Source organism: Octopus sinensis, linkage group LG8 (assembly GCF_006345805.1).
Source record: "Octopus sinensis linkage group LG8, ASM634580v1, whole genome shotgun sequence".
NCBI lineage: Eukaryota > Metazoa > Mollusca > Cephalopoda > Octopoda > Octopodidae > Octopus > Octopus sinensis.
This window is the reverse complement of record NC_043004.1, coordinates 78208076-78221647: the sequence shown is the minus strand read 5'-3', so window position 1 is coordinate 78221647 and position 13572 is coordinate 78208076. Positions and strand designations below refer to the sequence as shown.

General features: G+C 35.4%; 1 protein-coding gene across 1 annotated transcript in view; it reads left to right on the top strand.

Annotated features, from left to right (window-relative positions):
* The first annotated feature begins 4748 nt into the window (after positions 1–4748).
* Positions 4749–13572, top strand: part of LOC115215033 (dystrobrevin beta) — a 412633-nt gene continuing 403809 nt past the window's right edge. The window contains exon 1 of the mRNA XM_036505503.1: positions 4749–4946. The gene's annotated coding sequence lies outside the window, so the exon portion shown is untranslated. The remainder of the gene's footprint in view (positions 4947–13572) is intronic.

Genomic DNA, 13572 nt, shown 5'->3' with positions numbered 1-13572 from the left:
TGACTTTCGGAAACATTTTTTCCTGCTAAGAGTTGCTGAAGCATGGAACAGACTGCCGGCATCAGTTGTTAGAGCACTGCATCCTTCAAAACTTCTATGCTTCCTGAGATTCGCCAACACTACACCTGATTTTCTCCCCTCCATACACACGCAAGCATGTACCAGACTCATACACTGTTCACTTTCCAGACATTTGTACATTACTACATATGCTTTATATGCACTTTTGACAAGTTGTGGTACACCTGAGCACTGTATACAATAATTTCATTATATATCTGTTCATTTTCCATCCTGGCATGGGTTGGATAGATCATAACATTTTGACTCATTTCTTAATGGAAACCACTCTTAAAGATTGATGCTCATCCATGTTGTTTGGCTCAGTTTCTACCACTGAATACTCTTCCTGTCAATAACCCTTTCATATCTCAGTCAATTCTTTACTTTATTGTTCCCAGTTGGTTTTCAATCAAGAAGCCATTTAATGAGTGCCACCAGTTAAGATTACATTGAAGTCCAAGCACTAATTAATGAAGCAGAAAGAGAGAAATATTTATTGATAGATTCAGTTCAAGTACTTTTACATATTCATGGAATTTCTTTATAAATCTCATAATTATTTATCTCACACACCAAGTTCAATAACTAGAATCAATTAACTGATCTTTCATAATCAGAAATATCCATCAATGATTGAACAGTCTGTCGTATTGATTTCAAGAATAAGAGAATGGGAATTATGCTGTTCATATCTTTCTCAAAGACATTCATCTCCATTTTCAGTTTTCTATTATAATTTCAGCCATGTCTAGGGTACATCATCATCATCATCATCATCATTTAACGTCCGTTGTTTATGCTGGTATAGGTTGGATGGCTTGACCAGGACTGGTAAGCTGGAAGGCTACACCAGACTCCAGTCCTGGTTTTCTACGGCTGAATGCCCTTCCTAACGCCAATCACTCTGAGAGTGTAATGGGTGCTTTTATGTACCAATGGTACAGGTGCCATTTGCATGACACCGGTATCTGCCGTGACTGCAATTTTGCTCAGCTTGATGGGTCTTCTCAAGCACAACATAATGCCAAAGGTATTGGTCATTGCTTCTGTGAGGCCCAACGCTTGAAAGGAACTCAACCACTTTGCCTAAAATCCAAAGCAAATTTCTTAATCACACAACTGTACCTATGTTAGTTATAGGTCTGTCTTCTCTAATACCAATTCCAACCCAACAACCAAGTGAACTAACTGAAAAATCAAATGATCAAATGTTTTTTTTTTATTTCTATTTATTATTATTATTATTATTATTATTTTCCCCAATTAGACAGATTTATGTCTTGGATAAACCAGAACAATAAAATTGTCAACATAAAATTACAGACCTATGGTTTCTGTGGTGGCTGCCATGGCAGGAGACATTCTTGTCAACTGATGAAATGCTATTTTATTGATCTGTTTAGCTTTAAAAGACAAACAAATGTTGCAGTGATTGCAATCGTTGCATCCAAGTGATGCTGAGTCTCGTAGTGTTTGTTTACTCTGATTAAAATCACAGTCAAAAAATAATTTGCTTACAGCCATCATGAGAATAACATAGATTATTATTTAGGTGTGAATAGATGATAGGCTCAGGTACACACACATACACACACGCACACACACACACATACAAACACACACACCTTTTATTTTTTAACTGCTTCAGTTATTAGACTGCAGCCATGCTGGGGCACTGCCTTGAAGAACTAAAGCTAAAGGAATCAACTCCACAACTTACTCTATCAGTCTCTTTTGCCAAACTGCTAAGTTACAGGGATGTAAACACACCAACACTGGTTAAGCAGTGGTAGGGGACAAACAGACACAAAGACACACATATATATATATATATATATATACGTATGTATGTATATATATATGTATGTATGTAGATATATATATATGTATGTATGTGTGTGTATACATATATATGTATGTGTGTGTGTGTGTGTGAATATATATATATATATGTATATATGTATGTGAATATGTATATATATATATATATATGTATATATAAAACTTTTTTTTTCCATAATGAGATAAAAAACCAAGGCTGCGTAGATTTTAGAACATTTATAAATGTTCTAAAATCTATACAGCCTTGGTTTTTTTATCTCCTTACATAATAAATTTTTATATACACATGCTGATATATGATCTACGTTGGACCCCTTATTTGCATAATCACCGAACTGGAACTCAACTATGGTCTATCCATAACTCTTACTCAGCATTACCTGACACCTTTGGGTCTCACTGACCCCATTACCTCTCTCTCTCTCTATATATATATATATATATATATATATTACGGAGATGTACTTGCATAGTGAGTGACTTGATCTGAGACCGTGTGCTGCAGCGTGGAAGGTGTTTATAAGCCATTTAAGAAGCACACAAAAACCGTTAGATTCACTTCAACATTTAAATTTAATTTGTCAAAATATTTTCGTCGCTTTGAGACCACGACCTGTTCACTGGTGCAGCACAAAGTTTTGTCAGTGAACAGGTCGCAGTCTCAAAGCGGCGAAAATATTTTGACAAATTAAATTTAAATGTTGAAGTGAATCTAACGGTTTTTGTGTGTTTCTTAAATGGCTTATAAACACCTTCCACACTGCAATTGTTTTATACATATTTATATATATATATATATATATTTCTGTGCCAGCATGGAAAATGTACATTAAATGTTGATGATGATGATGATACACCCCACACACACATATTAGATGTTTAAGAACTTATCACCACCTTTATTGTTTTAATGCCTCCTTTTCTATGTGTGCACAGGTCAGAATGGACTACACTGGGACAGCATTTTTTTTATGCCTGGATGCTCTTCTCGTCAATGACTCTCACTTATTTCCAAGCAAAGTAGCAATCGCCCAGTCTAGTGAAAAATGGACAGTTCGGACATCGTTACAGAAAGAACTGGAAACAAAAACTACACCTTCTGAACAAGCTTTTTGTTTACAGTCAGTGAACTTACATGAAGATGAAGAGATATACAAACACATTCACACAATCACACACACGAGGTTTGTGGTCTTGCAAGCTGCATGATCACCCCACTAGTGCTGGTGCCACATAAAATATACCTGGTACATTCTGCAAAGTGGTTGGCAATTGGAAGGGCCTCCGAGCATAGAAACCATGCTGAAGTAGACTTGTATGATGCAGCCCTTGGGTTCATTGCATCCTGTCAACCCAAGCCAGAGTGGAAGATGGACTTTCTGTTATGATGGTGATGATGATGGTTATGATGAGGGGCTGTTTCAGTTTCTGTGTCTTAATTTCACTCAAAAGGTATCAGTCCATACCTGCTTAAAGAACAGGACACCAGACATTTGAACCCCTAACCATGTGATTCCAAAACTAATTTCCATCCAAACGTGGCCGATACCAGTGCTGCCTTGATTGGCTTCCGTGCCGGTGGCATGTAAAAAGCACCAGTCCAACAGTGGCTGTTGCCAGCCTCGCATGGCACCTGTGCCGGTGGCACGTAAAAAGCACCCACTACACTCACGGAGTGGTTGGCGTTAGGAAGGGCATCCAGGTTTAGAAACACTGCCAGATCAGACTGGGCTTGGTGCAGCCTCCTGGCTTCCCAGATCCTGGATGAACTGTCCAACCCATGCTAGCATGGAAAACGGACGTTAAACGATGACATGACTATACCTGTGTGTATACATATGTAAGAGAGCATGTGTGTGTGTGTGTGTGTGTGTGTGTGCACGTGTGCACATGTTGATGTGTATAGACATGCATGCATGCTTCTATGCAGGTTTGGTGGCACAAATGGATGAATAAAACTCAAATGCAGAGCTTATATTTATAAGCTGTATTAGTGACTCAAGGGCCTTGAGTTTCGTGCAAGACTTTTATCAATCTTTCGCACAAATTTTTTTGTTTAATGACTGAAACAAGTAAAAGATAAAAAAAAAGGAAAAACAAGAAAGAAAGTAAAATAATAATAATAATAATAATGATAATAATAATAATAATAATAATAATAATAATAATAATAATAATAAGTTTATGTCATTGATTGCGGAAACAAGATAGGAAAGTTTTCTGAGGAATAATCAACAAGTTTTGAATTGCTCTGCCAGAAACCTCCTATCCCCACGCCATGTGTTTTTTTGTTTTATGAACACTGAGAACAAATAAGGAATGTGTTTATATTACTACATAGTTCTTTATCATAGCTAATGGCTGGTATTATAGAATTTTATATTTTTTCAGTATCTATCTATCTATCTATCTATTCCCTCTCTTTCTTTCTGTTTGTGTATCTGTCTGTCGGTCTGTATATCTGTCTGCCCCCTCTCTCTTTCCCTATATTATATGCATATATGTCTGTGTATGCACGTGTGTGTGTGTGAGCCTGTGTACATATATACACACACACACATGAATATAAAATTATATAAACTATAAAAGATAGTGACAATCAGGGGGCAACGTGCATAACGATAAGAATTTCAGATTTGGAAAAAGTGAAAATACAATATCTGAAATTTCATTCATGAATGAGTTCCAATTTAAAGTTCCTTAGAATTAAGCCACGGCACTTGTGAGAATTAGTTCACAGAAGGAAGAGAGAGGAAGAAAGAAAGAAAGAAGGAACAATAAGTGGGTGTACTGTCGACCTGACAGACAGACAGATAGAAAGATATATAGTACATTGTGGTTTTCAACCCAGCAGGGAATAGCACTAGTATTCTTCATAAACAACGAATGGTAATATTAAATTCCTTCTTAAGGAGTTAAAGAAGTTGGCGCTTCAAGACGGAGCATTATGGACTATCTACGACGAAAGTCAATTCCATTAATTATAACGGAGGGAAGTATCCCAATTAAAGTGAAATAATAAAGGAAAATCAAATATTTAGGTAAGTACATATTCTCTACACTTGAAACTGTGTTAAATAAATTATACATATGTATATATATATATATAAATATAGTTTATTTGTTGTTAAGGAAGTTTGCGGTCGGTGTTTATCAGATCTCTGTCTGACACAACTAATGTATTTATTAATTAATTACGGTTTCTTTAATTGATGTTATTTTGATAAAGAATTTAAAATAAAATTACGAGATGGTAGATGATAAAGTACAATACTGGAATTGGGGAGATATTTGGTACTGTTTCTAAATCTTCTGCTCTGATGCTTATTTTATTTATGGTCTTATTCAAAAGAATCTCCAAGTGTGCCCGAACAGTATGTATGTGCACACACACATACAGATATATATAAAGGATGCATATGTGTACACAAAGAATGTGTCTATGATTATAAACAATGTGTGTGTGTGTGTGTAATTGATATAGTCGTACAGCTATTTCGAAACCCCGTCATAATTTCCTTACATCAAGGAAGCAAATAAGAATGGTAAGCCTTCAGCTCAATGTATCATCAGTTGTTGTTGGTTTTTGTTTCGTTCGTTTTTAAAATGCTTTCATATTTTGGAACTGGAATGTTTTCTTTGCAATTAATGTGAAAAGACAAGAAGAATTTAAAATTGGAAACAAAAACGGTTGATTACTTTGAAGTTTTGACAACCAAGTTTTGCTATTGCAAATATATAAATATATGTATGTATATAGTTCCTTTTTGGTTAGACATACATATAAAGCGCATATTTTAAAAGAATTGAAGAGAAATATTGTGATGCTATTCTGAAGAGAACTTGTATCAACTCAATTGGAACAGCGAACTTCTAGAGAACTTTACGATCTTTCACACATTCATACACACACAAGAAAAGGTAGAGATTGAAAGAAAGTGGTGAATAGAAAGAGAGAGAGAGAGGTCTTAAAATTCTTTAAAAGTTTCAATTGCGAATTGAAACTGCGAACACATGTTTTAGCTTCACAAGATATAAATGAAATAATTATCAGACCTACAACTGACCTAATTAAAGTCAAGAAGAATTTAATATTCAGCTTTGTTTTAATTTAATAATATCCCACCAAAGGACACCCCGCTCTTCCTTATTATATAACTGCCTAAAAATATGATAAATAGCAAAAATAAAGCAACACTTTATCTTTTTGATTAATATTTATTCTCTTCCGCTGGTATTAAAATAAATTCTCAGCAAATGTTTGAGAGGCACAAAATTCCTTCTCATTAAACACCCCAAAGCATCAGAAAATTGCCTGCGAAGTCCTAATTACGGCTAGGTTGTTATGAAACATCCTCTGGAGGCAAAGATAATGTTAATAGAATCAAGAATGTATGTTATATGGTATTTGATATACCTGCAATTGGCACCGCGGCTGACTTCTCTGAGGCTTTTCTTTTTGCTCATTTTGTTTATACCTAGTAAACTGTCTTTACGTTGTGAGTTCAAATCCTGCTCATGTCAACTTTACCCTTAATCCTTTCGAGGTTGATTAAATAAAATGACAGTCACGGACGGGGTCGGTTTAATATTTCTATAGAAATATATCCTAGCCATGAATTACCTGTCGATTCTTAAGGTGTGTCGAATTAAAATGAAAGACATTAAGAGCATTCCTTTATCAGGTGACAGTGACCCTGTTGCCGTTAGGTGAAGTTTTAGTGGTTTATCCTTTGACTGGATCAATATGAGGGCGCTACCTCTCAACTAAACTATTTAGGCAGAAACCGCAGTTGGTTATTCTTTCAATAAACACAACCGGAGCAAGCTGTTCTCGATCTTTCTTGAACATGACTCAACCATAATTTAAATGGTTTTTCTGCTCGTCTCAACGCATTAAATATTTTCGTTGCAACAAGATACCAAGTTGTCCATCCTTTCTCCTTGGTCACGCATATTCTCTTAAATTTCACCTCGGCCACATTTTGTTTTCATACTATTACACGAGAAAGCCAAAAAGAACATCTGTATAACTCAAACCTTTAATTTTTAATTAACAATGGTTTCATTGAAATTCTCTCTCCTTTTTTACCTGTGTGAATTGACGTTTCATCTGTAATTACTAACATTTGGCAGTAACCCCGTCCTGCTCACACACTTTGAACTATCGGTAAATGTCTCCTTTTGGCTAACATGCAGTTTAGGGGTTTTAAAAATGAAAGTAAATTGACTGGAAGTGGCGACATTGACGTTCCATAACTTCCCATAAAGGCGAAGAAATGAGAATCGATGAAATCCTTTAATTTTATTAAAAGAACTCCTTCTCTATGCCGCATTACAGGCACCTACTTCTTTGGTACCTTCTAGTGATATATTTTAGGGATAAAAGCCGTTTCAGCGCCCTATTTCACTCTTTTTTAAAACCTTTACTGCATGTTAACCTTATTTTGCAGAAAACTGAAATTAAATTTATAATTATCTTTTACATATATATTTTCGACTTACAGACATAAGTGTAGATTGTGGCAATCCCTCAACTTCATCTTTTCAGAATTTTTAAAAAAATTAAAACAAAAAATGTTTATCTTTTAATCGCATTTTTTCAAGAGTGTCGGTTACAATTATTATAGCAATTAAAATTTTTAAGGAATTTTGGCCCACTGCCCTCTTGGCTTGTTTTTTTTTTTTAATAACTCTCTTTAAAATCCATATTTATTTTATTGACATTTAACAAAAAAATTCGAGAGTAAATTGCATCATGTCAATATGTCAAACAAATCTCAAAAAAGGGTGAAATATGCTAAAGTTATGGAAATTAACAAAAAGTCAGATAGGTGAGACTCCCCCCACACACACCTACCAATTTTTTTCTCAATTCTTACTACCTACTCGTAATCTACTCCACCATAGACATATCCTTAAAATCTTATTTAAAAAAAATGCAAACTAATTATGTTGTAATGTACCCTTAGTGAAATTCATCCTCTCTCTCTGACATATATAACATAAATACAGACGTAGCAGATAACAGCCAACCTTCGGCCGCTTGGGCCCAGTTGTGTCCACTACTCTGATTGGTTGGTTTTGGTGCAGTTTGTCTCTTGCTTTATTTCATGCCAATGTGCGACCCAACCAATCGCAGCCTTCTGATAAGGTCCCATGACACAGTCTTCTAAATTCTCTTCTGGAGCCTCCTAATTTGCTATAAAACACAGTGATTCATCGAATCTTGTCTTATCAGAAGGCTGCGATTGGTTGGGTTGCACATTGGCGCGAAATAAAGCAAAAGACAAGCTGCACCAAAACCAGCCAATCAGAGTAGTGGACACAACTGCACCCAAGCGGCCGAAGGTTGGCTGTTATCTGCTACGTTCATATTTATGTTATATATGTCAGAGAGAGAGAGAGGATGAATTTCATTAAGGGTACACTACAATGTCAACTCACATGTGTGTGCTAAAACACTTATATAGTCGCTTTCTGCAGACTTAGTTGTACGAAAAGCTCGCAAATCATGCAGATTCACATGCATCTTGCACACATCATGTAGACGTCATTTGTACCTTGTACAAACATGTTTTCTGTTGGCCCCTTTATTAGATCCCTATCTGTAGCATTCACTCTTTAGATTGTTTTTGATGTCTTTTGTTTTGCAGTGTATCGATTGCTTCTTTTCCAACATTTTGGAATATTTGCTAATATAGCAAATCTGATTCAGCTAAGAGAACTTTTGACTGTTCACCATTTCTCACCAGTTAAATTGGAGGAGAAGAGCATGAACATCTTCAACTTCCATTCATTCTCCATAATTTTGTGTCTGTGTTTCATATTATAAGCAGGTTTTTCTCATTTGACTTCAGTTAAGGCGTTTAGATCTGGTGTTTATTTCACAACCCAACACGTTCACTCCTTATTAGAAATTGTAACTAAATCTTCTTCAAATCTCACTCTACAATCTTAGAAAAATGGGGGATGATAGACAGAGCAGCAGCTGATCTATACAAAATGATGAGATAGTCATGACTGGAACGTCTTCAATCATTAATCAGCTTGATCAGGACTAAATATTTAAGACCCTATACTTATGTAAGTCATTGATTTTTAACAGCAATAAAACAAAGAACTAAGCACACACACCATATATACACACACAGGGAAATGTCTATACGTGGTTGCTTGATATGTTAGAAATAACAGCCAATTATCCCTCAAATCACTCCCTACCACTTCAGAAAAGGAAGGCATTTGAAGCTGTAGTTGTAGGCAGAGTATGCGGGTAACATGCAGCTTATTGTTGTAAAAGGTTAAAAAAAAAATGCATTATAAGCTGGGAGTAACGAAGGACATCCAATAATTTCATGCAAACAATGTATGTGATATAAACAACACATATAACATGTGTATATTTTATATAAGATGAAAACAATCGCATTTATGGGAAAACATTGATGCAGGAATAATTTTGGATCTTTTCGGTTTGAACGGCAGTTTTTTCTAGTGGTGTCATATGAAATTGTCACCCATACTTATAACCCTAGTATCGATCTATTGCATTTCAATCTGTTTTAGGGTTAGGGGTGGGGGAAAGGGTATCTTTTTTCTTCAGAAATGTAAATAAACCCAATCTCTTTCTTAAACAAGGAACATATTCATACGGCACAGAATGTTTTCACCTCAATAGACTTCATTGATTGGTTGAAATTGCAGAAATTGAAGAAAAAACACAACAAATATCTTACAAACTATAGAATTTTCTCAATAAAGCCAAGAGAAAAAGATGTTTTATAAACACCAGTATACGAAGTTTAAAAGTGTTTAGTTACGTGGAAATTATTTTTAAAAAAACTGCCATTCAAACTGAAAAGATCCATAATTTTTCATTATTTCTAAATTTGTTTCACAACACATGCTCATAAAGATATGATGTAAATAAACCATCACTTGTCCCATATTGTCACCTAAGTATCTTCTTGGCGAGCATCAATCACCCTTCTATAATCTATATATGATTACTGTTATCATTTGGATCAATAAAATTGAGTAAATAGTCAAGAACTTGATCAGTATAGAAGTTGCCAAGATCCACATACGAATCCCACCCATCGGGTATCAAACGGGTTTTATGAAATTGTGGTATATCACTATTGTTACTTCCGCTTTCTGTCTCAGTTTACTTTCATTTTTTAGGACTATTTACTTTCACTGTTTTATGACGGTAAAAAATGTTAAAAAATGCCATTCCTCAAAAGATAGGATAACTACAGCTGGACCGCCTTTGATCAGAGATCTAATCATGTTTGACTAGTGTACTAAACAACGACCACCACCACAACAACTATACTCTGTAGATTGTCTCTTCAAAATGTGAGAGAAGTCTTATATAACTCCTGTCAAAATGAAAAAGAAGTATTTCTTTTGTCTCGTCATTAATTTATTAAATAACATCAACTTTATTTCACGTCAACCAACGTTCAGTGATTGTCTTCCTGATAAAAGTATAAATCGTCTAGATTTGATCGACTGATTGATTGATTTTAGCTAGTTTCCCTCATTGTCTCAACTGATTTAGTCTTGAAAAAGAAAAAAGAGGAAGATAAAAAGCAAGCACCTCCCAAAACACTTTACATTATTTTATTTTTATTTTTTTTTCATTTAAAGCCAAAATATTATTGTATTAAATGGTGTTTGTTGAGTTTGTCATTTCCATAAAGTTGATGTTGATTTAGTGTCTGAAGAACAAAAAGATTTGACGGCTTGTTTTGGTAGTTTCTTTGATGGAACCATTTACCATTTACTATTTTAATGGATTTGATGTGGTGGAGGGGCTTTTTATGTAATGTTGACTTTATGATAATATTTTATTATGAAGTCTGGTGAGGAGAAAAACAAATGAAGTCATTTCAGAAATTCGGTGATAGGAATAAAAACAATCACAGACACACAGACAGACAAACAAACAACGAAGTTTTTCATTAGACAGTTATGTTTTTGAGTCGTAGAGCGGATGGGACATTACCTTCGTATTGCTTATTTAGGCATTCCTGTACAAAAGTTGAAAATTATCTATGAGGGTGGCTTGAAAAGTTCATAGGCTGACTGAAGGACTGATGCTAGAGCTGTGAAATCTTGCATACATTAATTTCAGCCCTTCGTGAGAATCTGACATTGTTTGAGGCAGATCCAGCTGGTTTCCTTGAACGTTTCCTAACCCAGAATGAGTGTTGGCCTCATCACTTTGAGCAAGAGGGATGATCCATGCAGTTAAAACACCCCCTCCTCACCTGCTCCGAAAAAGGCCAATGTTGTGGTGAAGGTGATGGCCTCAGTCTTTTGAGATGCAAAAGGTATTGTGTTTATTTGCTATCTTCAGTAGGGCCACACCATCAATGGAGAGTTCTTTGCCACGTTGCTGAGACAGTTATGAAAGGCTGTCAAAAACAAATACCAAGGAAAACTGACGAATGGGGTCTTGTTTCATCAGGACAATGCACCAGTACGCAAGTTCTTGGTTTCAGTGGCTGCTGTGCGTAACTGTGGTTTTGAACTGGTTGATCACCCCACCCCTATTCTCCTGGCTTGGCTACATCCAACTACCATCTGTTGCTTCAGCATAAAAGAACACTTGGCTGGGAACCAGTATCACAGTGATGATGTCATATCTGCTGGTAAAAGCTTTTCCATCAGTGAGATCCAAGCACTGCAACACTGGCAGAAGAAGTGTGTGGTCTGCAAGAGGAACTATTTTGAAAAATAAATTTCATTTGGTCACATACCACGAAAGTATCTTGGTCAGTGAATGAACTTTTCACCTGACCCATGTGTTAAGAACTGCCATCTGAATGTTTATGTTTTAAGCCCTGAAGATTATGTTTTTAAACAAAACAAGCATTCTAAATAAACACAAAATTAAAAACAATGGAAAATGGGGTATTTTTACCTCACACCACCCCTTGTATGTAATTTTTCAGTTTTGACCCTTTTCCAAAAAATCTTTCGAAAATGAAATAACTCTCTTTGCAATATAATTAATTTTATAAAAAGCTTATCTCTAATTAATTTACATCATCATATATTATCATTTTACCTCCATTTTTCATGCTGGCTTGGATTGGATAGTTTGACAGGATCCACCAATGGAACAGAGAATCACACCTTACTTTTGGCATGGTTTCTATAGCTGGATGCCCTTCCTAACACCAACCAATTTACAGAGTGGACTAGATGCATTTTTCATGGTACCAGCTCTATAGAGATTACTTTATGTTGTAAGACTAAAGAGCTCTGTCAAATCCTTCTTTCTCACTGCTTCAATCAATTGGCCAACAGTTTATGTGGCACCAGCACTGGTAGAGTCACCTTATAGCTCACAGGGCAAAAAAGAGCTTCTGAGATCAATGGAATAGATTTATTGAACACTCCAATAAGAGAATTAATTTTTGAAGAAAGATGATCATAATAGTTTGCTTAAAGCATTGTGATACAGAACTAAAATAACAAATAATGGAGATTGAGGGCTTCAAGTGAAAAGGAAAATTTGAGTGACCTTTATATACTTCAGGCATAAAGGTCCATCATCAGAAGTGAATGACTTAAAGATATGTAAATTTATGTAGATCCTGTCATTTAGTTTGCGAAGGCAAAATCTCCATCAGCTTGCATTTCTAAACCATTTACACCTGTCTGAATATGAAGGTTACCCAACTTCTCCTTTTTGTATCAGTAGAAGATCTTCATTATTTGTTAGTTTACTTTTGTTTCAGGCAAACTGTAAAGCTCTTCTTTCTTTAATAATTAACAAATTAACAATTAAGCTAGCCATGTCCTTTCCTCATCTGGTAGGAAACTTAACCTACCCGCATTATATATAATGGGCAAATATGATCAAATTGTTTGATATGTCTTAACTGGGAATGATTTTGTATAAAGGATGAAATTCCTGTTAATTCCATCTCTTTTGTGTAATTATTTGTAGCCATTAAATGCATTGAAAATGTCATCTCAAGGTTTTACTTCATTATATATATAGGCTTTCACTCCATACACGCCAGCCCAATTTGAATCATTCTCAGTCGAAAGGCACCTGTTGTTATTTCTTGTTTGTATTCGTAATTCTGTACCATGTTCTCAATTTTTTTTGTTTGTGTTTTTTTTGTCTTTGTTGCCGTACACATTCGCTAGCTTTCTTACAAAGGGGTCTAATGGTCTAATGCTCTTAGGTTAGACTTTTTGGGGGACAACCAGATCGCACCATCTCAAGTGTAACTGTCTGAAATGATCGTGATTTCAGGTACTTCACTAAAGAAAGAAAGCCAAGAATGATCCGGTTTTTTTTTGCCTGTCCTTCTAATTGTTGTTTCTCTTGTCCACCTTTGTATTGTCTATCTGTCCAAACATTTTAATGTGCACTGTATTGCATTTTTGTTCCATTTACTCTTACTATTTTACTTGCTTCTGTCATTTTGACTGCGGCCATACTGGAGCACCGCCTTTAGTCGTGCAAATCGATCCCAGGACTTATACTTTGTAAGCCTAGTACTTATTCTATCAGTCTCTTTTGCCAAACTGCTAAGTTACAGGGACCTAAACAAACTACCATCGGTTGCCAAGTGATGTTGGGGGGATGAGCACAGACACAAACATACACACACATATATATACATACACACA